Source organism: Nymphaea colorata, chromosome 9 (assembly GCF_008831285.2).
Source record: "Nymphaea colorata isolate Beijing-Zhang1983 chromosome 9, ASM883128v2, whole genome shotgun sequence".
Classification (NCBI taxonomy): Eukaryota; Viridiplantae; Streptophyta; class Magnoliopsida; order Nymphaeales; family Nymphaeaceae; genus Nymphaea; species Nymphaea colorata.
This window is the reverse complement of record NC_045146.1, coordinates 25,149,239-25,177,005: the sequence shown is the minus strand read 5'-3', so window position 1 is coordinate 25,177,005 and position 27,767 is coordinate 25,149,239. Positions and strand designations below refer to the sequence as shown.

The 27,767-nt window shown below is 39.1% G+C and overlaps 1 long non-coding RNA gene across 6 annotated transcripts; it reads left to right on the top strand.

Moving 5' to 3' along the window:
* The first annotated feature begins 753 nt into the window (after positions 1 to 753).
* On the top strand, positions 754 to 27,767 carry LOC116261407 (uncharacterized). 6 transcript variants are annotated; one of them, XR_007574338.1, is made up of 10 exons: positions 754 to 1,204; positions 1,594 to 1,727; positions 1,849 to 1,978; positions 7,920 to 9,716; positions 9,838 to 9,967; positions 20,618 to 20,805; positions 23,297 to 23,920; positions 25,548 to 25,701; positions 25,954 to 26,553; positions 27,396 to 27,767. It is a non-coding gene; the product is annotated as an uncharacterized LOC116261407 (long non-coding RNA). The 6 variants fall into 6 exon arrangements; XR_007574337.1 differs by lacking the exon at positions 754 to 1,204 and having other exon boundaries at positions 1,229 to 1,727; positions 7,920 to 8,188; positions 8,382 to 9,716; XR_004174286.2 differs by lacking the exon at positions 754 to 1,204 and adding an exon at positions 24,092 to 24,703 and having other exon boundaries at positions 1,229 to 1,727.

Genomic DNA, 27,767 nt, shown 5'->3' with positions numbered 1-27,767 from the left:
TTTTTATTAAAACTTTGGTTTTTATTGCACTACACATACTTTCACTTGTTTTTTTAATTGTTTGTAGCAAATTTTGAAGTGCATGCATTCTTCTATATTCTTTTCATGTTGTATGGTTATAATTTTTTCTGATATCATTTATTAGCAATTCTTTTGGTACTGCCAAACTATGGGCTAGCTCTACATTTGTGACAATGTTAGAGAAGGTTTTAGTTACTGAAAGCAAATTTTTGGGCCTTGTTGATTGTCCATCAAAGTTTAGGCTGTTTGATTTGGCTATAGAATGTTTGGATGATATGCTTTTCAGCACAAGTTAAAAAAAATGGTTCTCTGTTGGTTAAATGCACAAGGCTTGTGAAGGATATATCTAGTCTACTACTGGTCAGATTGCATGCCTTCTTGTTTCTTGTTCAACCATTATTCATCTTAAGCCATATATATATCATTGTCTTTTTGTAGCTCTTGTTTAGTCGCTCTACGCTCTTCCATCTCAATAAGAGCAGAGTTAGATTCCTAAGCTGAAGAGTTCTTTCTATTTTTCTTTCTTTCCATTCTTAAGTGCTGCATTATGTAGATATACTATATTGGCCAGTTAGTTTATAAAACTATTTTTTTGGTCCCAGCGGCTTTTGATCTTTATGTCACTATTCTACAGATCAAGTTACAATAAAAAGCCCCACAACTATGCCTTTTTTGAAACACAATCATTTTACAGTACGTTCATCATTTAGTCTTGATATTGAAAGGTAAGACATCAATTGCATTTTCAACTGAAACATGGGTTAGCAAAGCTAGTGGGGTTTGGTGGTTTTGTTAACCATTGTGGTATCTTTCGCTTGATACTTTAACCTATGAAAATGTTGGTTTAGGGCATTGTTCACTTCTGCCTTTACTTTTAGAAACACACCTATTTTCTGCATTGCTCAAACAAAAATAATCTTTTCCCAACTAACCGTAGGCTATCACATAATCTGGTGTATTCAATGTGATAAAAGAAGTACAATACTAAAACAAATTGTAAGATCATTTGTTTGTCTCTGAACATTGGAAGTTATATGCAACCATATGCAATTTAGTTGATTTCTCTTTTCTAATCAGTGAGGTGTAACCTTGTTTAATTGTTTTCTTGTTAGCAATTCTAGAAAGTTGTAGGCTTTCGATCGCCTACAGGTGCGAGCTTTGTTGCAACTCCGTTCATTCTACCGTATCTATTTTCTAGATTCCACGTTCTAGATCCAAATTTAGGTAATCTGAACAAATAAAATAAGGTAATATGGCTCTTTTTTCTAGTTTCCAAAAGCCGATCTTTTTAAGTGACAATCATATTGATATTGGTCTTCTCTTGTAGAGATCCCTATCGATATAGGTAGCCACAGCTTTTAGACGAGAGAAATGGAGAGAGAGTTCAAATAAAATCGAACTTGACTTTTATGGTAAACCGTAAGCAACAAGATAAGTCCAAAATTTTCCAAAGTAATCTTAAAAAGACTATCCGTGTTATTCATTAATGGAAAGGAAGGAAATCAATTTAAGAAACCCAAAATGTTAACCCAACGGTCATGGTAATTTGCTTTCCTTAAAATGTAAATCCAGACAAACTTCCAAGGTCCCTCTCGATGAAACACTCCTCTCCCTTTCCTCTCGATTAAAGCTCTCAACCGCAGGCTGCGTCTCCCGTCTTCTTCTTCAACTGCAATGCCACCTCCGAGCTCCCTCTCTTCTTCAAGGTATGCACTGAACCTTCGTTCTCCACTCCCTCTCCCTTTCTCTCGCTGATCTGAGTAGGCCATGGCCCACACGAAACGCCTTTCTCTGCTTAGACACTCATTCTTTGTCTCTGATTTACAGCGCTGACCTGCGGAACGAAGGCGGTCCAGCCCTATTCGCTGGTCGGTGTTCTCATATGAGGTCTTTGAAACATCCTCTTCTCTCTTTCTTTGGCTAGGGCTCTGCGTCTGCCATGGCCAACGCAGCTCTTGTATGTTATCTTTTTCCCGTCTCTCTTACTCATTTGTTGTCTTCAATGTGCTAGTCCTCAAGTTAGTTTGATGAAATTCTTGTGTGCATGTACACTTTGTTTTTTTAGGCTTCAACAACACTTTTTCTTTTTTCTTTTTGTATTTCATTCACAATGGAGTACGTTAAGTCTGTCATTAGTTTTCATAAGTGTATTCTCAGGAAATTTAGTTCTTTAACTTCCCTTTTTTCATGTTATTCTTTGAGGCAGAATTATTTAACAATCAATATTAATTTTTTTCTTGTCGTTGTTAAAGTGAGTGAACATATATGTATGTAATCATCATGTGATCATCGATTGTTTTCCAATCCAGTTATGTTATTTTCTATTTCTGTGTGTATTCATTCGTACGAGTTCTTCTGCATTGGAATGCCAAGGGATTGGTTAAATGAGTCTTGATCTGTGCCAAAAGTGGATGAAAAAGGTTATTGTGGTGGACATGATTTTCAAATATTGCTACGAAACACTGAATATATTTTCACTGTAGATGAAATCTACTATGTTTTTTTTTTTTTTTTGCTGTGTAATCTCTTATTTTTTATTTTCTAATCTTTGTAATCTTTTTTTTTTTTTTTCTAATTTTCTGCTTTCTCAGCTGAATATCTTAGCTGTAGAGAGCTGAGGGCTCTGCAACGACTGTGTTTCAAGTTGTTGGAGATCCCAACAGCTCATGTTGTTTTCCGTTTATTGGCTGATCAAGCTCTTAAAGAGCTATTTTATGAGATTCTTAGAAAATTAATTTTGCGATTCAGAAGTGTGATAGATTTGCCTGTTTGTGAGATATTCAGATGGTATCATAGCTTGGCTAAGTGTGATTTGTTTAGTTAGGGCTTCTTTTTCAAAGAAAAAAATGAGACGGTCTGCTGCTATAAATTTTTTGGTTGATTTGAATTAGTTGTTGACTTGTTTGAAGATCTGCGTCATTACCAATTGCTGTGACAATTATTTGACAACAAGTAGATTGCATCTTGCTGCTGCTGATTAGGTTGAGAGGATTGAACTGTCTTGTTTTTCATTCCTAGTGTGTTATATCTCTTCCATATGGACCCTTCCTTCACAAAGTCCTATATTTTTTAGGGGAGTTCCAAGGGGAATGATTTCTTGTTGATGTTAGTTTGCAAAAACCACCCTAGTCATTTTCTACTTCCAACCATAGGTCACTTGGTTTTATAAATGTACTCTTTTTGAAGGAAAAGGGAAAACAATCTAGGCAATATATCGCTTGACGTCAAGAATTTTTAGTAAACCTACTATTTTGAAAAGGCAATTTTGCTGCACTAGGATGTACCTTCGCTTTGTCTTAGGTATTCCTTTGAGGGTAAAAGAGGAAGTTTCAAGCCCTTGCTGTCAGTCAATTGAAGGAGAAGACTGGAAAGATTCTTTGTGTGAGCTATGAAGATGGGTTCAGTGATGTCGAGGAGCTCAAGGATTAGGAAATGCTATTCGCCTTTGCAATCAAACATCTGCAAGAATCAAACATGAAAGTGCGATGAGGTGGAAGACCGAGCGTTCTTTGAAACCTTGGCAGGTAGCAAAATGAGTGTTGAGAGATGGGCTCGGAACGAGTGTAGTTGTTCCTCTGGGTTATTAATCGAGAGTACTGGGTATGCATAAAGGTGATTTATGTATATTCCACGAAGATAACAACCTATGAACATTTTGTCTCGTTGAAACTCACGAGTTGAAGTGGGTATGACACGTGACAATGCTACACAAAACCATCAAAGAGATGGCGTTCTGTAGTAGCCTTTGGGGTGGTGAGGTATTTCCCTCAAAGGTGAAGGTCGGCCTAAAAAAAAAAAAAAATCAAAACAAGAAAGAAGACAAGCAAAAAAAGAAGAAGAAGAAAAAAGCAAGAAAAAGAAAAAGAAAAACAAATACAAAAGAAAGCAAGAACAAAAAAAGTGCCTGCCAAGGGATGAAGAACATGAAGGCTGAAGTCTCTAGCATTGATTGCGAATCCTTTGTGGGTGAATGATTTGAGGTTAATATCTGCTCCTTTTCTTTGGTTTCCTGTGAAGCAGAGAACAATTTCTTCATGCTCATACCTTGAAAATGGAAGGAAATCCCTTTGCGAGATTTGGTAGCATCGACGCGATTCCAAATCCTAGTACTTCATCGAATACTTCAGGCAAAGGAAGGTTATATCTTTTGCACACAACGTGCACTAAAAGCCTATGGGCAAAATTTGAAAATAAGAAGCCATTTCAAAGTTCAATGCTTTGAAAAGAAAAGTTGACGTCTTTTGCTATATTCCTAATTGGTGAGTATTCGAGCAATACTACTTCTCTTTAAGTCATTTTAGTTGAGGTTTGGTCTTATTGTTGAGTGTCAACCTGGTTTAGAGTCTTTAGTCTTTGAGACCCATGTTCAATATTTATCTATGGCCATGCTTTGTTTGAGTCAGTTTTCTGTAGTGAGTAAGTTGACTAGAGTACTTATTGTGTATAGTCTAGCATAGTAGGGACAAGGGTTAAAGTAGTTGTTGTGGTTCCATGCTTGTTTGAATCTTAGTTATAGTAGTTCTTGTTTGATTGTTAACTGTCGTGTTCTTTTCATTGAGCATTTGATTCTTTGTAAAACCATGTATCTAAGTTGCACATGCCCTAGCTATGTAGAGGTATGTTTCAGAAGAACTGCGAATGTTGGAGTTGTTAAACCTTGGTACTGATTTCATGGGTTTGTTGGTCTGTCCTAGGATTGTCAGAAGTTAGAGCATATGCTTATTGATTGTATTTCTAAAAGGCCTGAACCAAGTTAGCTGAATTATTTTGCAAACATATTAATTTTTGATTTGTTTTCTCACTTTTTTGTGTTTGATAGTTAAGATTCCCGGCATTATAATTAAATTTTCATCACTTGTTCACTGAACTTATGTATGTATTTATGTTCTTAAGGTGTTGCTGGTTTTGAAAGTCTGTTTTTTAGTTTAAGATAGTTCAGATTTTTTATTGATATGAGATTCTGAGTATTGTGCTTTGCCAAGTTGAATTGTCTAATAGTGCCTTTGATGGGTTTGGTTTTCAAGTTTTATAGTTGGTTAGTTTCTATACCATCGTGAACCGTCTCTTGTTTGAATTTTGCCTCCTTTCCTTTGACCTAAGATTGGGAAGCAATTTCTATATCAATTCAAAAGCTTTTTCTACTCAGTTTTGTTTTGATCAAATTTGGTGAATTTTAGGGTAGATTTAATGAGTCGAAGTCAGTTTCTTCCAAACCCTGCCTTTCTGCAACATTGTTGTCGAAACAAAATAGGACAATTGGGGAACCATGTTTCTGAATTGCTGGAACTTTTGGTCCCAAAGTTATGTTTGAGATTTATAAAATGGATTATTTTCTTGGACACTTTGGCTTCAAATGAGATACATTTTGTTAATTTTGGAGGTCATTTGCTTTTCCTAATATTTATTTTACAGAATTCTCTCCAACGAGGTTCATGACAGTCTTACGGTCTTATTAGTCAATTTTGGACATCCTCTTTTCTCGTTGTTGTGTAAAATTTTTTCATCTTTTTACCCTTTCACGTTATTGTGTCATAGGAAACCATTTGCATGTTTTTTTTTATATAAATTTGTTGAATATTGTATAGAATTTGTTTTTTTTCTTATGGGTTTTAAGTTTTGACTAACATTTGTGGAGCATTGAAGATATTGCATTCAACAATGGAAGAAATTACCCTCAATTTGAAGGAAGGAATCGTTGAATGTTGATTTATTTCTTTTCATGTGGTTTTTTATTCTCTTTGATGTTTAAACTCTTGTAGTGACTTCACAAATAATAGAGTAAGTTTCGTTTGGATGTCATTCTTGCCCTAGTGGGAGTTCAGTTTTGGAAACTTTGGTGGCCACATTTTTGTGTCTCTTGTTGCAAAATATCATTTTAAAAATCCTTAGCCATAAGGTCACACCAAGTTTTTGGCACCATTGGCCACGAGTGGCATGTTTTACAATAGATATTCAATTGAATTTGCTTTATTGTTATGTTTTGCTTTCTTTTATTTAGTAAATATTGATTCTTAACTAGTTAGTGTGCATAGGAGTCACTTCTCTGTTGTCTTAACTCACTTGTCAAACTTTTCTTGCTTTTTCGGTAGTGATTGAATAGATGGTATCCTTCTTTGCTACATACTTTACATTTGTTTTTCATGTTATTTCTGCCTTTCTGCCCTGTGTACTTGAGTGTTGCATCCTCATCTTCTTTGCAAGTATAATAGAGTAGAAATATTTTGTGTTCATATCATCTTTTGCGTATTAGTATGGCTTTTTTTATTTTCCCACGTTTTTTACTAATTTTTAAGATATTTCTTTCATTAGGAAAACAAATTGTCTTCAAGGACTACTATTCTGTTCTAGTTTTCTAGAAAATTTGTGCCGATTTGAAAATCTGAAATAGATACCAAAAATTATTCAAAAATTTTAGATTGCTGGTTTTTGGAAAATCTTCAATGGAGTAAAAAAGCCCTCAGTTTTGGTATCAGCTCTTTACCTTTTAACCAAGATTGACGGACATACAGAAAAACATGTTGTATGGCAGTATACTAATTTTGGATTTAGCTGCATGAATGGTGTGTTAAAATGATAATACCTGTTCTACAATTAGCACTGCTAGATAAGTCTCTAAGTTAAGAAATGAAGTGGCAGACATATGTTGGGGTTGGATTCTACGGGTTTTAAGAGGTTAGTATGATCCATGGCTTGGATTGGTCCTGGGCTAGCATCAATCCCACCCCCATACGTTTGGCCTTTGTCTTCAAGGCCCTTAAGGTGAGGTTGGTGGATCCCAAATGGTGTGGCATGTTCTTCCACCAGCTTCATGGGTTGTTGAGCACCTAGACTTGCCTGTTTGGGGATGGGGGTCTGTCGGTCTTGCTAGTTTTGGTTTTGATTTAGTACTTGGGGAGAGAGGCTGTTGAGTATGGCGAGGTTGAGGGGTTTCAAGGGGATGGGTCAGGTCCATTCGGATTAAGGTGTGTTTTGTGTTGATTACAGAGATTTTACTTCTTTGTGGGCATTCAAATTCAGAGGAATAAGCAGGTTTTGGGATTTTCCTCGCCTTGGCAACAGCCACCAGGTAGTGCTTGCTTCCAATCAGCAGGTTTTCGGAAACAGCAAAAACCAAGTCCGATTCAAGGTTCCCATTTTGGGGATAATAAGGAACTATGAAATCGGGCAAAAAAACAGGCTTCTAAGCAGGAAAAGGACTTTTGGACAGAAAATCATTTGTTTGAGCTCTTTTACAAAGATCTTCTTTAGACCTAAAAATAAATTCTTAAACCAATTTATTTTGATGTAAAAACTGTGCTCAAAAGAAAAAATAGTGAGAGAATGTCATTCAATAGGTGCGTGGATGAATCAAGCTTCACTCCTAATTTTCTTGTCCTTAGATTGTAAGTCGCATCCTATATGAACAACTGCATAATAATCTGAATTCTAAGAAGTTGATTGACCAAAAGTGTGCATTGAACCTGATCCATTCTTCATTAAATGGTGGGCAACCAAACCACCAAAATCCAAGAACGGTTGCCCTTTCTTGTAGATACTTTTCTGTGGGAACTGTTATGATGAACCAAAATCCAAGAATGATGCTTGAAGAAAATGCAACTTGGTCGATCAAGATTGAAGTAACTTTTCATTATGGTTGTTTCAGTTGCCTGTGCTGTTCACAAGATCAGTTTGACACTTGAAAGTCTTAGCTGAAATGGTCTTGCTTTGAATCTAGACAACAATCACTGTGCCTTGTGTAAAATGAATTGGATACTAGTTTTCAGTGTCTGTTTCAATCACTTAGAATTTTCCCTCCAAAGTTTGATCTTAGCTGCAGGCTGTTTTGCCTTATGACTTGGTTTTGTATAGCTTCAAGTACTTCATGACAGATATACTAATCATATTGATGTTGTTGGAAGATTGGACAAGGTCATGTGCAAGATGTAGACCTAACAGGAGAGCAAGATTTGCTTTGCTTTGATTAATAGGTGAGTCTCACTTCACGAAGGATGACCATTCCGCTAGCAATGGTTTGAAAGCACTTGATGCGATGTTCAGACATCACCGATTCACTAACCAGGGTCCGGGAAGGGGTTCAGTATCATCAAAATTCGGTGGGAGAATCTCAACTATGGTTGTAAATGAGATGAACAAAGTAGGCTTTGTTGCAGCTTCGCATGTTGGCAAGGTGATGCGTTGATTCCCTTCTTTTTTCCTTTCTAAGCAGCTGGTGTTTTTTCCATTCTACAGGAGTCATGGACTGTTTAGGATGCCTCAGCTGCATACATCACTAAATAGGAGCAGCAGAGGAATAGAAACTGTTATGGTTCATCAGCAACTTAGTAGGTAGCTGAAACCACTTGTATTTTCACCTATTGCAGTTTTCTTGAGATAAAATCATGGACAAGAAAGTGTGGGCAGGCTGCCATTTACGCACCCAATTTGAGTCTCATTCCATACTAGACCTGTTTGCATGCTGGTTTGAGGGGGGCTATAGCTTAGACAACACGTGCTTTTCTCAATTATTGATTCATGAGTGCTGCTTCTATAGTCTTCCCAAGGTTGCATTTTCCATATTTCAAACAACGCACACAGTGAACGATCCGTTGACAGAACAGTCGCTTGAATGCTCACAGCGAGTAACAAGAGCACGGAGCACACTGGCAGATTCCTTGGGGAAACCTCAATGTTTTAGTAGTCTTCTCTTGTTCCCCATAAATGTCATCTTGGGATTGTAAAAATTGGGTCTGACCGCGCTGTTTCTTTGAGGTACAAAAGGAGATTGAAAAGAAGAAATGCATTTAGGAATTTTTCATTTTTGGGACCAAGCTATAATCTCAAAATTTTATCAAGGGGTAATATTGGTAAGACTAAATTATGTCCAGGCAAGACTAAATTATCTCCCAAATCTGCTTTCTATAATTTCTCGGCCATGAGGGTCCATCGTTTCTCGCATTTCTATTATTAAAAATTTATTTTTGTATTTTTTGCATTTTACTTTTTAAGATTTATTTTCGCAATTTGCCAAGATTTTCCTGAGATTTTACACTTTACCTTTGCATTTTTTGTTGTAAAGATTTTGTTTTCATGTTTTCCGTAGTTTACTTTTACAATTTTATTTTTTAAAATTTATTGAGATTTTCTTGAGATTTTAAAGTTTGCCCATAGTGCGAGCTTTGTTGCAACGCAGTTCATTCTACCGTATCTATTTTCTAGATTCCACGTTCTAGATCCAAATTTAGGTAATCTGAACAAATAAAATAAGGCTCTTTTTTCTAGTTTCCAAAAGCCGATCTTTTTAAGTGACAATCATATTGATATTGGTCTTCTCTTGTAGAGATCCCTATCGATATAGGTAGCCACAGCTTTTAGACGAGAGAAATGGAGAGAGAGTTCAAATAAAATCGAACTTGACTTTTATGGTAAACCGTAAGCAACAAGATAAGTCCAAAATTTTCCAAAGTAATCTTAAAAAGACTATCCGTGTTATTCATTAATGGAAAGGAAGGAAATCAATTTAAGAAACCCAAAATGTTAACCCAACGGTCATGGTAATTTGCTTTCCTTAAAATGTAAATCCAGACAAACTTCCAAGGTCCCTCTCGATGAAACACTCCTCTCCCTTTCCTCTCGATTAAAGCTCTCAACCGCAGGCTGCGTCTCCCGTCTTCTTCTTCAACTGCACTGCCACCTCCGAGCTCCCTCTCTTCTTCAAGGTATGCACTGAACCTTCGTTCTCCACTCCCTATCCCTTTCTCTCGCTGATCTGAGTAGGCCATGGCCCACACGAAACGCCTTTCTCTGCTTAGACACTCATTCTTTGTCTCTGATTTACAGCGCTGACCTGCGGAACGAAGGCGGTCCAGCCCTATTCGCTGGTCGGTGTTCTCATATGAGGTCTTTGAAACATCCTCTTCTCTCTTTCTTTGGCTAGGGCTCTGCGTCTGCCATGGCCAACGCAGCTCTTGTATGTTATCTTTTTCCCGTCTCTCTTACTCATTTGTTGTCTTCAATGTGCTAGTCCTCAAGTTAGTTTGATGAAATTTTTGTGTGCATGTACACTTTGTTTTTTTAGGCTTCAACAACACTTTTTCTTTTTTCTTTTTGTATTTCATTCACAATGGAGTACGTTAAGTCTGTCATTAGTTTTCATAAGTGTATTCTCAGGAAATTTAGTTCTTTAACTTCCCTTTTTTCATGTTATTCTTTGAGGCAGAATTATTTAACAATCAATATTAATTTTTTTCTTGTCGTTGTTAAAGTGAGTGAACATATATGTATGTAATCATCATGTGATCATCGATTGTTTTCCAATCCAGTTATGTTATTTTCTATTTGTGTGTGTATTCATTCGTACGAGTTCTTCTGCATTGGAATGCCAAGGGATTGGTTAAATGAGTCTTGATCTGTGCCAAAAGTGGATGAAAAAGGTTATTGTGGTGGACATGATTTTCAAATATTGCTACGAAACACTGAATATATTTTCACTGTAGATGAAATCTACTATGTTTTTTTTTTTTTTTTTTTTTTTGCTGTGTAATCTCTTATTTTTTATTTTCTAATCTTTGTAATCTTTTTTTTTTTTTTCTAATTTTCTGCTTTCTCAGCTGAATATCTTAGCTGTAGAGAGCTGAGGGCTCTGCAACGACTGTGTTTCAAGTTGTTGGAGATCCCAACAGCTCATGTTGTTTTCCGTTTATTGGCTGATCAAGCTCTTAAAGAGCTATTTTATGAGATTCTTAGAAAATTAATTTTGCGATTCAGAAGTGTGATAGATTTGCCTGTTTGTGAGATATTCAGATGGTATCATAGCTTGGCTAAGTGTGATTTGTTTAGTTAGGGCTTCTTTTTCAAAGAAAAAAATGAGACGGTCTGCTGCTATAAATTTTTTTGGTTGATTCTGAATTAGTTGTTGACTTGTTTGAAGATCTGCGTCATTACCAATTGCTGTGACAATGACGCATTACCAATTGCTGTGACAATTATTTTGACAACAAGTAGATTGCATCTTGCTGCTGCTGATTAGGTTGAGAGGATTGAACTGTCTTGTTTTTCATTCCTAGTGTGTTATATCTCTTCCATATGGACCCTTCCTTCACAAAGTCCTATATTTTTTAGGGGAGTTCCAAGGGGAATGATTTCTTGTGATGTTTAGTTTGCAAAAACCACCCTAGTCATTTTTCTACTTCCAACCATAGGTCACTTGGTTTTATAAATGTACTCTTTTTGAAGGAAAAGGGAAAACAATCTAGGCAATATATCACTTGACGTCAAGAATTTTTAGTAAACCTACTATTTTGAAAAGCAATTTTGCTGCACTAGGGTGTACCTTCGCTTTGTCTTAGGTATTCCTTTGAGGGTAAAAGAGGAAGTTTCAAGCCCTTGCTGTCAGTCAATTGAAGGAGAAGACTGGAAAGATTCTTTGTGTGAGCTATGAAGATGGGTTCAGTGATGTCGAGGAGCTCAAGGATTAGGAAATGCTATTCGCCTTTTGCAATCAAACATCTGCAAGAATCAAACATGAAAGTGCGATGAGGTGGAAGCCCGAGCGTTCTTTGAAACCTTGGCAGGTAGCAAAATGAGTGTTGAGAGATGGGCTCGGGGCGAGTGTAGTTGTTCCTCTGGGTTAGTAATCGAGAGTAATGGGTATGCATAAAGGTGATTTATGTATATTCTACGAAGATAACAACTTATGAACATTTTGTCTCGTTGAAACTCACTAGTTGCTACACAAAACCATCAAAGAGATGGCGTTCTGTAGTAGCCTTTGGGGTGGTGAGGTATTTCCCTCAAAGGTGAAGGTCGGCCTAAAAAAAAAAATCAAAACAACAAAGAAGACAAGCAAAAAAAAAAAAGCAAGAAAAAGAAAAAGAAAAACAAATACAAAAGAAAGAAAAAGAAAAACAAATACAAAAGAAAGCAAGAACAAAAAAAGTGTCTGCCAAGGGATGAAGAACATGAAGGCTGAAGTCTCTAGCATTGATTGCAAATCCTTTGTGGGTGAATGATTTAAGGTTAATATCTGCTCCTTTTCTTTGGTTTCCTATGAAGCAGAGAACAATTTCTTCTTGCTCATACCTTGAAAATGGAAGGAAATCCCTTTGCGAGATTTGATAGCATCGACGCGATTCCAAATCCTAGTACTTCATCGAACAGGCAAAGGAAGGTTGTATCTTTTGCACACAACGTGCACTATGGGCAAAAATTTGAAAATAAGAAGCCATTTCAAAGTTCAATTCTTTGAAAAGAAAACTTGACGTCTTTTGCTATATTCCTAATTGGTGAGTATTCGAGGCAATACTACTTCTCTTTAAGTCATTTTAGTTGATGTTTGGTCTTATTGTTGAGTGTCAACCTGGTTTAGAGTCTTTAGTCTTTGAGACCTGTAGAAACACGAACCACAAAAAGAGAGAGTGGAGAACGAACACACAATCTACGTGGAAAACCTCAGAAAGAGGTGAAAAACCACGGGGAGGCTCTGACCTAGGGGCACACCGCAACCCTAGGAGAGAGAGAATTTTATTTCACTTAATTCAACACTAAACACAAGTGACAATATAAAGAGGGAGAGAGGAGAAGCCGCCTAGGGTACCGAGCCCGCCTCGGTACCCGCGCCCCATAGAACCGGGTCCAGGAATGGATCCGGTTCCCACAGCAACATATTCTAACACTCCCCCTCAAGCTTGGCATACATGTCAAACATGCCAAGCTTGCTAACATTCTTTTCGAATGAAGAAGTACAAAGCCCTTTAGTTAGGACGTCTGCAACTTGATCTTCAGACTTCATATATGGCAGAATCAGCTCCTTTGAGTCAATGCGTTCCCGGATAAAATGACGGTCAATCTCCACATGTTTGGTCCTGTCATGTAGAACTGGATTATTGGCAAGATTAATCGCAGACTTGTTGTCACAGTACATCTTCATTTTATCTCCCAGTTCCACACCAATATCAGTCAAAAGAATCTTCAGCCACAGCATCTCTGTAACCCCCATTGCAACAGCCCTGTACTCAGCCTCAGCACTAGACCTCGAACATACTTCTTGCCTCTTACTTCTCCAAACAACTAGGTTACCTCCAAGAAAGATACAATACCCTGTAGTAGACCTCCTTGTGTCAGTGCAACCTGCCCAATCTGCATCTGAGTAGCCCTCAATAGTAAGTTTGTCTTGTCGAGTATACAACAGTCCTTTTCCTGGGTCATTCTTTAGATATCCCAACACTCTTTCTGCACTCTTCCAGTGACAATCCGTGGGAGCATGCATAAATTGACTTAGCACATTTACCGCATACGTGATATCAGGGCGAGTTAGAGTAAGATAGATAAGCTTACCTACTAGCCTCTGATATCGCTCTTTTCCTTCCTCATCCAGAATAGTGCCCGTCTTGATACTTATCTTAGTTCCCGACTCTATAGGAGTAAGATAGGGCCTACAACCAAGTTTGCCTGTCTCCTTTAGTAAGTCAAGAGTGTACTTCCTTTGATTCATAACCAGCCCTGTCTCTGATCGAGCAATCTCTATCCCCAGAAAGTATCTCAGCTTACCCAGATCCTTGAGGTCGAATTCCTTAGCTAATCTCTCCTTCATCTTTCTGTTTTCTTCTTCGTCACTGCCAGTGACAATCATATCATCAACGTAGACAAGGAGAAGACTCACCAGACCACCTCTCTGCTTTATGAATAAGGTATGATCTCCATTTCCTTGCTTGTACCCAGTAGACTTCATAACGATCCTTAGTCTCTCAAACCAAGCTCTAGGCGACTGCTTCAAGCCATACAAAGCTTTCTTGAGGTGACAACATTTTCCCTCTTGAACATACCCGGGAGGCATGCTCATATAGACTTCTTCCTCCAGATGGCCGTTCAAGAACGCATTTTTAACATCAAGCTGGTCCATGCGCCACTTCCTGTGCACAGCAAGAGCAAGAATAACTCTCACGGTCTTCAACTTTGCAACAGGGGCAAAGGTCTCAAGATAGTCGATCCCATACTTCTGGCTGAACCCCTTTGCAACCAAACGAGCTTTATATCGATCTACAGTGCCATCAGGTTTGTACTTCACGTTGTAAACCCACTTAGAGCCAACTAAGTGTGTCCCTTTAGGAATATCAACAACTTCCCATGTTTTGTTCTTAGCTAACGCACCCATCTCCTCTGTCATAGCATGTAACCACTTGGGATCATCCTTAGCATCATCCACCGACCTGGGAATAACAACTTTGGATAAGGTTGTGATAAAACATTTGTAATTTGTACTGAGCTTAGCATAAGAAACAAATCTCTGAATAGGGTGAGAAGTACATGACCTGGTGCCTTTGCGCACAGCAATGGGGAGCTCTTCATTCGATGGACTTGGGTCATCCGGGGAGATCACAGGATTGGGATTGGTTCTATCCTCATCACCAACATCTTCCACTGTAGCTTTCTCCTTTCTGACATAAACCTGGCCAAACAAGTGATCCCGGGCAACAATGGGCTGAGCATCCACCGTGACCCCTTCCATATGGCTGCCCTTCTCATTACTGACCGTGACCGTGTCAATCACACTGGGACTAACCTTGTAATCCAAAAACTCCATAAACTGAATTAGCAGATTAGAGGAATACTCTTCCCCTTTGTTCCCAAGAGACTCCCCCTGAAGAGGATTCACCGAAAAATACGACTCATGTTCATGAAATGTGACATCCCTCGAAACATACACTTTGGAAGTAGTGGGATCCACACATTTATACCCCTTCTGAGTGGAAGAGTACCCCAAGAAAACTCCTTTAATAGACCGGGGATCAAGTTTTTTTAGAGTAGGGCTATGATTATGCACAAAACAACTGCACCCAAAGACACGAGGAGTAAGAGGCCACGGATTCTGAGTGGGCCACAGGGTAGAATAAGGAGACTGACCATCCAACACCCTAGTAGGCATACGGTTAATGAGATGTGCACTAGTGAGAAGTGCATCACCCCAATACCGCTTCGGGACATGACGTTGGAACATAATGGCCCGGGTAACATTCAATAGATGACGATTTTTACGTTCAGCTATACCATTTTGAGGAGGGGTATAACTACAAGAGGTTTCATGAACAATACCCTTGCCTTTCAAGAATTCATCAAGGGATTGGGAGACATATTCCCTTGCATTATCCGTACGGAAAGCTTGAACAGTAGTATGGAATTGAGTCTCAACAAAGGCAACAAAGTTTTTCACAACTGCTGGAACCTCACTACGTTCTCGCAACAAGTACACGAACGTACATCTAGAGTAATCATCAATAAGCGTCAAAAAATAGTGACAACCACCACACGTGGGTACTCCAGAAGGACCCCAAACATCGGAATGAACTAAGGCAAACGGATGAGTGGTTTTATTCAAAGAAATAGGGTACGAAGCCCTGACATGTTTAGCCAATTGACACACTTCACAAGCGAAGGAGTCAATTGAGACAGAAGCAAACAAATGAGGAAACAACTTCTTTATTAACTGGAAGGGTAGATGTCCAAGACGCTCGTGCCATCGCAGAACAGTAGATCTATCGTTCACACCAGACAAGTGACCACTCGTGGCAGAAATCAATGCTGAAGCAACTTGAACCGGCAGCCTGTAGAGCCCATCAGTAACCGAACCAATCCCAATCTTCTTCCCCGTCACCAAGTCCTGCAGGGAACAATGATCAGCAGAGAAAATCAGATTACAGTTTAATTCTTTAGTAATACTGCTGACAGAGAGTAAGTTCACAGGAATATTTGGAACATGCAGGGCATTGTGGAGACGGTATTTGTTCAACAGGGACAAGCTCCCTTTCCCAGCCACAGAGATAGAAGACCCATCTGCCATAGACACGCGTTGCTTGCCAGAGGAAAGTTGATATTCTTGAAAGAGTTTAGAGTCCCCTGTCATGTGGTGAGTGGCTCCACTATCAACAATCCAATCACCAAGAGAAGGGTTACCTTGATCAGTCGAGGCAACGAGAGCTTGGGCTAGCTGAGCCCCTTCAGACGTGGAGGACTCCTCAGGGGTAGTAGATAGACGGCTGATGTACGCCTGTAGCTCCTTGAGTTGAGCAGGGGACAACTTGGACTTTGCACCACTAGAAGAATTGCTCTGACTGGAATCAGACACAGAAGGGCTACGCTTGCCAGAGGGACGACCTCTGACCAGTCTCTTCTCGGGATGAAGATCCCAACAGAAATCCACCGAATGCCCCAACTTGTGGCAATGAGTGCAATGTCGGGCAGGACGCTGCCCAGTCCCTGAGGCACGGCTGACAAAGGCAGAAGGGCCATGACCGGTGTCAAGATGCATCACCTGGCGACGTTGTTCTTCAGACTCAACACGAGCATATACTTCCTCTATCCCCGGAATCTCATCACCATTAAGAATCTGGCTACGAATAGACTCAAATTCATCCCGCAGGCCTCCCAGAAACAGAAACGTACGGTCCATCCATTCCTTTTCCCAGTAGAGGGAATGATCTGAACCGCATGTCCACTCATCAGTCACATGATAATCTAACTCCTCCCACTTGGTCTTCAGGGCAGCATAGAAGGCAGCAACAGACAAATCACCCTGTGTCAGAGAGTAAATACTGCGTTTAATCTGATAGGTGCGCAAATGTCTCTTCTTGCGACCATACATCTTTGCAAGCACAGTCCACATATCAAAAGAGGTCGGCTTCCGCAGAATGAGGGGCTGAATATCGGATGACACGGAGCTGATAATCCACACCTTCACTTGGCTGTCCTCCAACGCCCACGTCGCCCATTGAGGGTCAGATTTGATGGGTGCAGGTTTGTCGCCAGTGATGTAAGAGAGACGCCCACGGCTAGTAATCCCAATCTCGAGAGCGGCAGACCAAGATAGGTAATTGTCCTTGGTCAGACGGATGGAGGTGACCTGGATCGGCACGTTCTCAGTCTTGGAGGCGCTGCCCGTGTCAAGAACGGCATCTTTTTGAGTCCCCATCGCTTCTGCCATCACAAACAAGCACACAGCAACAAGAGGCACAGCAGCGGGAATGAGGCAACGGCGACGGGAAGGAGGCAGCGGCGACGGCGGCGGGAATGAGGCAGCGGCAACGGAAAGCAGGCGACGGCGCAACACAGAGGCCACCCACGGTGGCAGAAACAAAGAACGGGGCGAACGGAGGACCGCGGAGACGTAACAGAGGACGGCGGAACAGAGGACGGCGGCGGCGGAACAGAGGACGGCGGCGGCAGAGCAGGGCGACGTCACAAGGGCAGCAGCGACGCCGGAACAGAGGACGGCGGCGGCGGAACAAAGGACAGCGGCGGCAGAGCAGGGCGACGTCACACGGGCAGCAGCGGTGCCGGAACTTCAACGGCGTCGGGCGACGAAAAAAACTTGACGATCCTCGGAAAAAACGCTTCTCCAACTCCGCTGGCTCTGATACCATGTAGAAACACGAACCACAAAAAGAGAGAGTGGAGAACGAACACACAATCTACGTGGAAAACCTCAGAAAGAGGTGAAAAACCACGGGGAGGCTCTGACCTAGGGGCACACCGCAACCCTAGGAGAGAGAGAATTATATTTCACTTAATTCAACACTAAACACAAGTGACAATATAAAGAGGGAGAGAGGAGAAGCCGCCTAGGGTACCGAGCCCGCCTCGGTACCCGCGCCCCATAGAACCGGGTCCAGGAATGGATCCGGTTCCCACAGCAACATATTCTAACAAGACCCATGTTCAATATTTATCTGTGGCCATGCTTTGTTTGAGTCAGTTTTCTGTAGTGAGTAAGTTGACTAGAGTACTTATTGTGTATAGTCTAGCATAGTAGGGACAAGGGTTAAAGTAGTTGTTGTGGTTCCATGCTTGTTTGAATCTTAGTTATAGTAGTTCTTGTTTGATTGTTAACTGTCGTGTTCTTTTCATTGAGCATTTGATTCTTTGTAAAACCATGTATCTAAGTTGCACATGCCCTAGCTATGTAGAGGTATGTTTGAATGTTGGAGTTGTTAAACCTTGGTACTGATTTCATGGGTTTGTTGTTCTGTCCTAGGATTGTCAGAGCATATGCTTATTGATTGTATTTCTAAAAGGCCTGAACCAAGTTAGCTGAATTATTTTGCAAACATATTAGTTTTTGATTTGTTTTCTCACTTTTTTGTGTTTGATAGTTAAGATTCCCTGCATTATAATTAAATTTTCATCACTTGTTCACTGAACTTATGTATGTATTTATGTTCTTAAGGTGTCATGTTTGTGTTATTGCCATCCTCCTTTTGGCATTTTCTCCATGGCTGGGCTTCTTTACCCATTCACCAAGCCAATATTACTAGAAGGGGGCTTTGTTTTTGTTTGTCTTTTTTCGTTCCCCATTGTGGCCGTGCGCAATGTTTCTAATTCATGTTCATGTCCTAGTTTCAACCAGAGATAGTAAATTGTGTGTTTCTTGTGGATAACAGAATTCAAAATGTCTTTCATTGTGATTTCTGGGCTGCATCTGCTGCCGCCAAAGGCAATTCAGTATTTTTTCTGAAGCTCATTTTCAAACTGCACTTTAGAATGGCAAGGTCTCCATGTGATGTATACCAGTATATTGGTTTATGGTTGTAACGATGCATTTAGTGCAAGATCCCAAGTTGACCTTGACTGCATGTATCTTGGAATTTGTTCAGAAGTAAGTGATTAATATACTGAGAATTGCAGTTCGTAGGTTAGTGGGTGTTTTCTAAGGGTTGGCTTTTAGGTTTCCCTTGTTTGGTTTCTGGCAAATTTTGAGGCCACATGGTCTATAGAGTATAGACTGATGTCATGGTCAACAAGGGCTGCCTAATTTTGGTCCTCAATTATGAGCGTTAGATCTTGAATGGCATGAGCTAGAAAGTCCAACAGTTTGCCCGGTTACTCTAATCAGAGAATTCAGGCGAAAAGGTCTTAGATTATGAGCTTTTACCTTCCCTTGAAAGCCGCTGCCTAAGGAGCAAGGAGAAGGAGCAAGGAGAAGGAGAAATGAGGAACATTAAGACGAGAAAGAAATTTTATTTTATGATTTTGCAGGTCTGCCCAAGCCCCATGTCTATATGGGGGGTGTCTGAGAAGATGCTGACGATTTCGGGGTTGACTTCCTGGTCTTTTGACTGGTCTTTTGAGAACAACTGAGAATGGAAATAAGATGCCTATTCAAACAAGATTGCACGCCTTCTTGTTTCTTGTTCAACCATTATTCATCTTAAGCCATATATATATCATTGTCTTTTTGTAGCTCTTGTTTAGTCGCTCTATGCTCGTCCATCTCAATAAGAGCTGAGTTAGATTCCTAAGCTGAAGAGTTCTTTATATTTTTCTTTCTTTCCATTCTTAAGTGCTGCATTATGTAGATATACTATATTGGCCAGCTAGTTTATAAAACTATTTTTTTGGGCCCAGAGGCTTTTGATCTTTATGTCACTATTCTACAGATCAAGTTACAATAAAAAGCCCCACGACTATGCCTTTTTTGAAACACAAATTTAATGGGATAGCAAAGCTAGTGGGGTTTGGTGGTTTTGTTAACCATTGTGGTATCTTTCGCTTGATACTTTAACCTATGAAAATGTTGGTTTAGGGCATTGTTCACTTCTGCCTTTGCTTTTAGAAACACACCTATTTTTTGCATTGCTCAAACAAAAATAATCTTTTCTCAACTAACCGTAGGTATTCAATGTGATAAAAGAAGTACAATACTAAAACAAATTGTAAGATCATTTGTTTGTCTCTGAACATTGGAAGTTATATGCAACCATATGCAATTTAGTTGATTTCTCTTTTCTAATCAGTGAGGTGTAACCTTGTTTAATTGTTTTGTTTTCTTGTTAGCGATGGTGGAATGTTGTAAGGGAAACTTATGTCTCTAATTCCCTTTTCATGTTGATTTTTGAGAAGCAAAAAAGGTAACCTTCACTGATTTGATGATCACTTCGACAGAAAGTAGTCTTTATGGATTTCATTATTAATATTGGGAAAACTTTAGGGTGTTTTTCGCAATATTGAAAAAAATTGGTATAATTTGAAAAATCTCCACCTTTTTGTGTTTTATTTTTTACAATGTATGGTCTGTCCCCTCTCTATAGACCTTCTGAGTGATAGCGAAAAGAATTATTACAACAGTGGGAAAACACAAAAGGGACTTAAATCTCTGAGTACAATGCCGATGAGACACTATTCATGCAAAACCTACACATTCACATCACGCGAGCATCTGCTCAGTTGATGGGTCTTCACGATTGTTCTTGTTCTTCAATACGCGGCCAACCTTTTTATTGTTTAAAGGATGCTATTGGTATGTGTCCCCTCTAAGATGGCCATGTCCCCTCTAAGATAGCCATGTTGACCTTCTAGATGCTCCTGCTCTCAAGATGGTATCATGTAGAGTTTTATTTGCTGTGATTTTTTTTTTTTAAAGTAACGTTATGACTAGTAAGTTATTTAAGGGGTCCATCTCATGCAAGTTTTTTATTATTTATTATTATTATTTCTTGTGAAACCAAGCATGTTCTTTGTAGCATAGGTGGCATTTTTTCTTTTATTATCTTCATGCAATTCTTGTATTATCTTTATCTTTACAGTTCATTTTGTCGGCATTAACTCCTGAATACTATTATTTTCGTTCAAGGTATAAATAGGCCATCATAATCTGATTGTAGAAGCTATTTACGGGACAAATTATGTTCAACATAATATGTCCTGAAGCCAGGGATGTAAATGGGTTGGCTGATTCGATTGTTGAGCTCAAACTAGACCCATTTAGTTGGATCTGCTAACTCCTAAAGGATTTGAACCTGTACCTGAATCCAAATTTTGGTAAGTGGCTTAGGATCAATTATAAAGCATTTACTTAATTTTAGAGCACATCTGAAGGTTGCAATCATTTTTCCTGAAACCGCGGTTTGGAGTTTCTAGAGCATTTTCTTTTCTTCTTAATTTTAAGTGATTTGATGCACACATTCATGAGGCAGAGCGAGTAAATTCATGTTTCCCCTTTCATGGTTCCACTCACCCCACACATAAATTTCAGTGATATTTCCAAAATATATATCGTTCTATATGATTGCTAGAAAAGTATTGAAAATGGGAATTTGAAAATATTTGTCAATTTTAATTCGTTTAAAATATTTTAAACTTATTCTATTCCTTTTAGAATTGTATTAATAACTTTAAATCTTTATTACTGCTTTTGTAAGAGAAATTTTTGAAACTGATCTCTTCAATAAAATTTTCTATTAATTCTTGTGTTATTTACTTTCTTATGAACAATTGCATTGATTTTGTGTGACTTTTTTAAAAAAATTTACGAGAACGAATTTGAACTGATTTTTTTAAATATTGTGTGCACTTTCATGTCTTTATAAAACTAGGCAAAATTTTCCCAACATTATGTGGTCTTTGCAACTTGTATAAGTTTTCTTCGATCTTTTAGAAATGTCTTAAGCTTTTGCAAGTTCTTTTACAGTTTCACACTTTTTGATGAAAGCTAATACATATGTTTGAAGCATTAAATTGATTTTTTCTGTCTTTCATCAGAAAATAGAGGTAAATTCATTACATAGTTTTTTGAAACTCCCCTAGTTATTTTTTAACTCGTGAAAGGTAATGCATTTTTGTTTAGACTTTCATGACGTTCTTACCAATAGTTACAAACTTTTTTTCAAATTTATCCCACTATTGAAAAATTTTGTTAAAAACCAAAGTGAAATGAAGATAACATCCTATGGCATGATATGTCCTAAAACTTTGAACCTATGGTCGTTAACAAGAACGTCAGAATCTAAGAACATATATGAAAGGTGTCCGGACTACCATGTGCTTTTGCAATCCTTATATCATAAACCACCTTCGTGTCTCCTTATTTTTCCAATTCCATTCTCATTAAAGATGTATGAGTTTGAAGTTAATTTGATCTTGGATAATCAAACACCACTCATCCGAACCCCCAAAAAATGTCATCGTTTAGTCCATGAGTTCACAGTAAATAAGTCAGATGTTTAAAACTTTACAAAATACCGTTTTTCTAAAAAATGACAAAACAAGAAAAATTAAAAAAAAAACGTGTTTTTTACGTTTTTTCGCCTTTTTAAATCTTACTATTTTTTTCAAATTTTTTAATGCCAGACTCCTTGTTTTTTTTTTTAATCTTTATTTGTTGCAGACCTCTATGTTTTGTATGTTTGTGTTATTAGTTTTTCAATTATTTTAATTTTTATAATTTTTATTTGTTTATTTTATTTTTTACAAAATTAATCGTATTTTTTCAGCTTTTTCATGCTGGCCATATTATATTTATGAAGAACTTAGTCTCGTGAGAAAGTATTTTGTGACCACCCCTATGCATTAGCAAATGAAATAGACAAACAGATTGTATTGGGTGAATTCACATGTAAATAAGCAGTTTCCTGGGACTGTGTGGGCAGTTGCCCGCACATGCCCACGTGTATCTCTACCTTTGCTTACCATTGCTGAGCAGGTGAATTTGAAAAATACAAAACAATTCCCATGAAAATGCATGCAGAAGTCATCTATTGGTCTAGCAATTTGAGTGATTTACGTACAATAGTCACGAATGTATTCCCTTTCAGGTGGAACAAAAACTCAGTATCAGAAAGTTGGAGTCAAAGCTCATTTGGCCAATCCCTGACGTCCTTTTATTGCTGTTGTAATCTTTTTTTAAAAAAAAATGTGTTTAACCTTTTTAAGTAAATGTTGGAAGAAATGTATTGCGGAAAGAGGGGGATGTGATACAAGAAAAGAGGTGTCCACATTCTGATGCCTACAATACTTCTGATGAAGCTTGTAGTTTCAACGTCCATGTAAATGTTGCCATGTGCCTCATCAAAGTCCAAGTCCTATAGATGGTGCTCTTGTCGTCATAAAAGAACAGCAACAGAGTCTACATAGCAAATATACACATATATGTGTATAGGCAGTATGGATAGCTCTTTTTACAACTTCCGATGATGACAACCCTGTTTCCGGCCACAGATTCTGCACAGAGAGAGAGAGAGAGAGAGAGAGAGAGGCCGGCCGACGACTGCAATGACCAGCACTTAGGGTTTCCGGTATCAAAAAAAGAAAACGAAAAGAAAACATGCTACCTAAGGCGAACAAATCCCAACCGAAGTTCCGACAAACCGACAGCGAACCCACTTCAAATGGGCACCGAACAGATCGCCGGAGCTCCGGTTGAAACCTTCTGATCTAGGAATTTTCATCCGTCGCTTGCCCATCAAACATTGCATTTCTGATCCAGGAATTTTCATCCGCCTCTTGCCCATCTAACATTGAATTTTTTATCCAGGAATTCTCATCCGCCTCTGGCTCATCAAATATTGGAGTTTTGATCCAGGAATTCTCATCCGCAGCTTGCCCATCAAACATTGGATTTTTGATCCAGGAATTTTCATCCGCCGCTGGCCCATCAAACGTTGCATTTTTTATCCAGGAATTCTCATCCGCCGCTGGCCCATCAAACGTTGCATTTTTTATCCAGGAATTCTCATCCGCCGCTGGCCCATCAAACGTTGCATTTTTTATCCAGGAATTCTCATCCGCGGCTTGCCCAACAAACTTTGGATTTCTTTATCCAGGAATTCTCATCCGTCGCTTGCCATCAAACATCGGATTTTTTATCCAGGAAGTCTCATCCTCCCAAAGCAAACATTAAGCCAAATAGAAAAAGGGCATCATGCTACAATCAAAATTCTGGAATTATCATTCCAAAATTTGGTCAGGGGGAGCAAAACCTTATATTCCTAGATAGCTTCTCTCGGTCGTCTCCATTCTCCGTCTTGTCTTTTAATCTGTCCTTGGGCGGAATTTTTCCCGATGCTAGGCGGTTGGTAGTGGTTGAAACATTTAACCTTTCCAGCATTACCAGGCACATATGGTAGCAGGGATCCATCGTTGGGAACCAGCTAGGCTGGTAAAGGCTCATCCTTGCGCATTCTTTAATTTTGAAAGTTTGCTCTTGAATTTTCTGTTGTTCTATTATTCCGGTGCATGGTTGTCCATTTTCCGACTGTCTTTTACTGGATGAAACATTTTAACTTTAACACTCTCTCTCTCTCTCTCTGAGAAAGTTTAGATCATGCAGATTTAAAGTTTGCACAAACATATCGCTGCCAAATTCATTTTATTTGTTCCACATGAGGAACGGAAAGAGGACGCCAGCCGCCGACAGCGAGTCTGTCCGTGCCGAAATCGCCCAGTTCACAGTTGGTTGGAGCAAGCTGTCGATCGTAGGATGTAGAAGTTTATGGGGGCTAAAAGAGTGGTCTGAACCCAAGGGTTTTCGCCCTTGCGATCGTGGAAGGATGCTTTTTTTTGTTGATCTTGAATCTTGATCCGTCTGTCGATCGTGGAATGGAAAAGTTTGTGGGTGCTGAGAGAGCGGCCTGACCCCAAGGGGCTTTCACCCTTGCGATCGTGGAAGGATGCTTTTTTTTTTTTTTATCTTGAATCTTGATCCCTCGATCGATCGAGATGGAAAAGTTTGTGGGTGCTGAGAGAGCGGTCTGACCTTTTTCGCCCTTGCGATCGTGGAAGGATGCTTTTCTTGTTGATCTTGAATTCGCGTTGCCGTGGAAGGATTCTTTTTTGACGTTATTTTGTGAATTCTTGAAGTTTATCCTACAAAAATAAATGGAAAATGTATGAAGAGCGATTCCAAGTTCCAACCGGGGGATCGAATACAAGCGCTTCCGAGGTATTGGGTTTTGTGATCTGCTTCTACATAAAAACGGAGAGAGAGAGAGAGAGAGAGAGCAGTCTTTCATTGGAAGCTAGGGAGATCATTTTGGATGAAAGTCCCGATGAGAGAGAGAGAGAGAGAAGGCGTGTTTTCTAACTTTGATGGACTTTTTAACCATGGAAAAAACTTTTACTGGATTATTTGATGCATCCAGGGATTTTTTTTTTTACCATGATAAAATTTTTCGTGGACATATCTGAGGGTGCGTTTGATGCACTGAGAAAAAAATCCATGGAAAAAAAATTTCGTGGATTTTAAGGATATAATTTTTTTAAGGAAAAAACTTTTCATGGATTTTTAGGACGGAATTTTTTCATGGAAAATTTTTTCGTGGATTTTTTAGGATGGATTTTTAATCATGGAAAAAACTTTTCGTGGATTTTTTAAGATGGATAAAAAATTATGGAAAACATTTTTCGTGGATTTTTAATCATGAAAAAACTTTTCGTGGATTTTTTAGGATGGATTTTTTTTTATGGAAAAAACTTTACGTGGATCTTTGAGGATGGATTTTTTTCATGGAAAAAACTTTACATGGATCTTTTATGATGGATATTTAATCATGGAAAAAAGTTTCATGGATTTTTTGAGATGGATTTTTTTTCATGGAAAAATTTTACGATGATCTTTTAGGATGGATTTTTTTCATGAAAAAAAACTTTACGCGGGTCTTTTGGGATGGATTTTTAATCTTTGGGGATCTTTCAATGTAACGTTTGACAGAAAATCCATGGCGAAATTTTGCAGTGAAAAAAAAAACTTCTCGTGGATAAATTTATCTTCTTGTGGATGGCTGCAGCCTGCAGGAAGGAGGTCGGAGACTCGGAAGAAAAGAGGAAGGAGGTCGGAGACTCGGAAGAAAAGAGGGAGGAGGTCGGAGACTCGGAAGAAAAGAGGAGAGAGTCAGAACTCGCAGCACGGCAGCAGCGGGTTCGATGTTGGTTGATCGACAGGTAGCAGATCATTCACATATGTGCTTCAATTTTGCTTGTTAGATTGTTTCTTTGCAGTTTGCCCCAAAACGATTTCCTCGCCATGAAGTTCTTTCTTTCTTTTTTTCTTTTTTTCTTTTTTTTTTTTTGAAGAATTTTAGTGCTTCTTTTCTTTCTTGGTCGTCAATGTTAACCCTTAAATCTTCTTCTTGTCACAACCCTCTTTATCACGAGGGATGCAATGCCCAAGCCTAATCTCTGTCTCCCTCGTAGAAGGGCCAAGATGGTCTCTGAACCTGCCATCAACAGCTTTGAGGTCGAGACCGGTGGTTTTATCAGCATCTTCTTCCTCTGCTTTTGTCATGGTGCCGGGCCATTCCTAGTTACCGTGTAAGATCATCGAGTCAATGACTAAATAGGAGGAGAAAAATGTTGTTTACTGAAGCCGTGGGACGATGAAGGCCTCACTGCTAGATTCTGTTCATATTCTAATGATTTCTCCTGCGCAGCAGCACAGGCATTTATTCATTGCAGTACAGCTACAGTTTTTTTTGTTGTGAGGTCTGAACCCAAGGGTTTTCGCCCTTGCGATCGTGGAAGGATGCTTTTTTTTGTTGATCTTGAATCTTGATCCCTCTGTCGATCGTGGAATGGAGAAGTTTGTGGGTGCTGAGAGAGCGGTCTGACCTTTCTCGCCCTTGCGATCGTGGAAGGATGCTTTTCTTGTTGATCTTGAATTCGCGTTGCCGTAGAAGGATTCTTTTTTGACGTTACTTCGTGAATTCTTGAAGTTTATCCTACAAAAATAAATGGAAAATGTATGAAGAGCGATTCCAAGTTCCAACCGGGGGATCGAATACAAGCGCTTCCGAGGTATTGGGTTTTGTGATCTGTTTCTACATAAAAACGGAGAGAGGGAGAGGGAGAGAGAAAGGGGGTGTTTTCTAGTTTTGAATTGTCTTTTGGACTGCCAAACACAACCTCACAACTTTCATGTCATGGATTTTACAATGGAAAAAAAATTTCGTGGATATCTTTTAGGGTGCATTTGATGCACCGAAAAAGAATCAGTGGACTTTTCACCATGAAACAAATTTTTCATGGAAGGATGAATTTTTTTACCATGGAAAAAACTTCTACTGGATATTTCACGCATCCAGGGATTTTTTTCACCATGGTAAAAATTTTTTGTGGAGGGTCGTTTGATGCGTTGGGAAAAAAATCCATGGAAAAAATTTTCGTGAATATCTTTGATGATAATGTTTGATGCACCAGGTAAAAAGTGGAAAAAACTTTTCGTGGATACCTTTTAGGACGTTTGATACATCCATGGATTTTTTTTACCCTGCAGAATATCTCGTGGATTTGTTTAACCCAGAAAAAAAATCCATCGACTATTTTCACGATGGTAAAAGTCTTTCGTGGATCTTTTAGGATGGGATTTTTATCATGGGAAAATTTTTCGTGAATTTTTAGGATGGAAAAAAATTTTGGTGGGTCTTTCTTGAAAGATTTTTAATCATAAAAAAAAAAATTGGTGGATTTTTAGGATGGATTTTTTTCGATGGAAAAAACTTTTAGTGGATGAAGACGGATTTTTAATCATGGAAAAAGTTGTAGTGGATTTTTAGGATGGATTTTTTTTTTTTCACGTAAAACACTTTACGTGGATCTTTTAGGATGGATTTTTAATCTTTGGGGATAACGTTTGACAGAAGAAAGAGAGAGAGACAGCGAGAGTACCAGATAAGCCAAGGGAATTTTCTCGCTTAGATCATTCCTCGACTAAGCCCACAGAGAAAGGAGGGAGCGACATTAGAATCGGAAGAAGAAGGCGTTCGAGATCGGAGGGGAAGTCCCACCAGAGAGACGCGTCTACGGTTTCCGGTCCGGCGACCTGGTTGATTGCTGCTGCGACGGTCGCCATCCCGGGAGAAAACCCTAATCCCGCCGGAGATTGCCGAGTGGTAAAATAGAGGCCAGAAGAAGGAGAGCTAGGCCTAGAGCACGGAACGAAGAGGGGTCGCCAGTGTGTCATGTGGAGTCAACTTCGGTTCAGCCCACCCTTCTATTGATCCCAGTTTGAT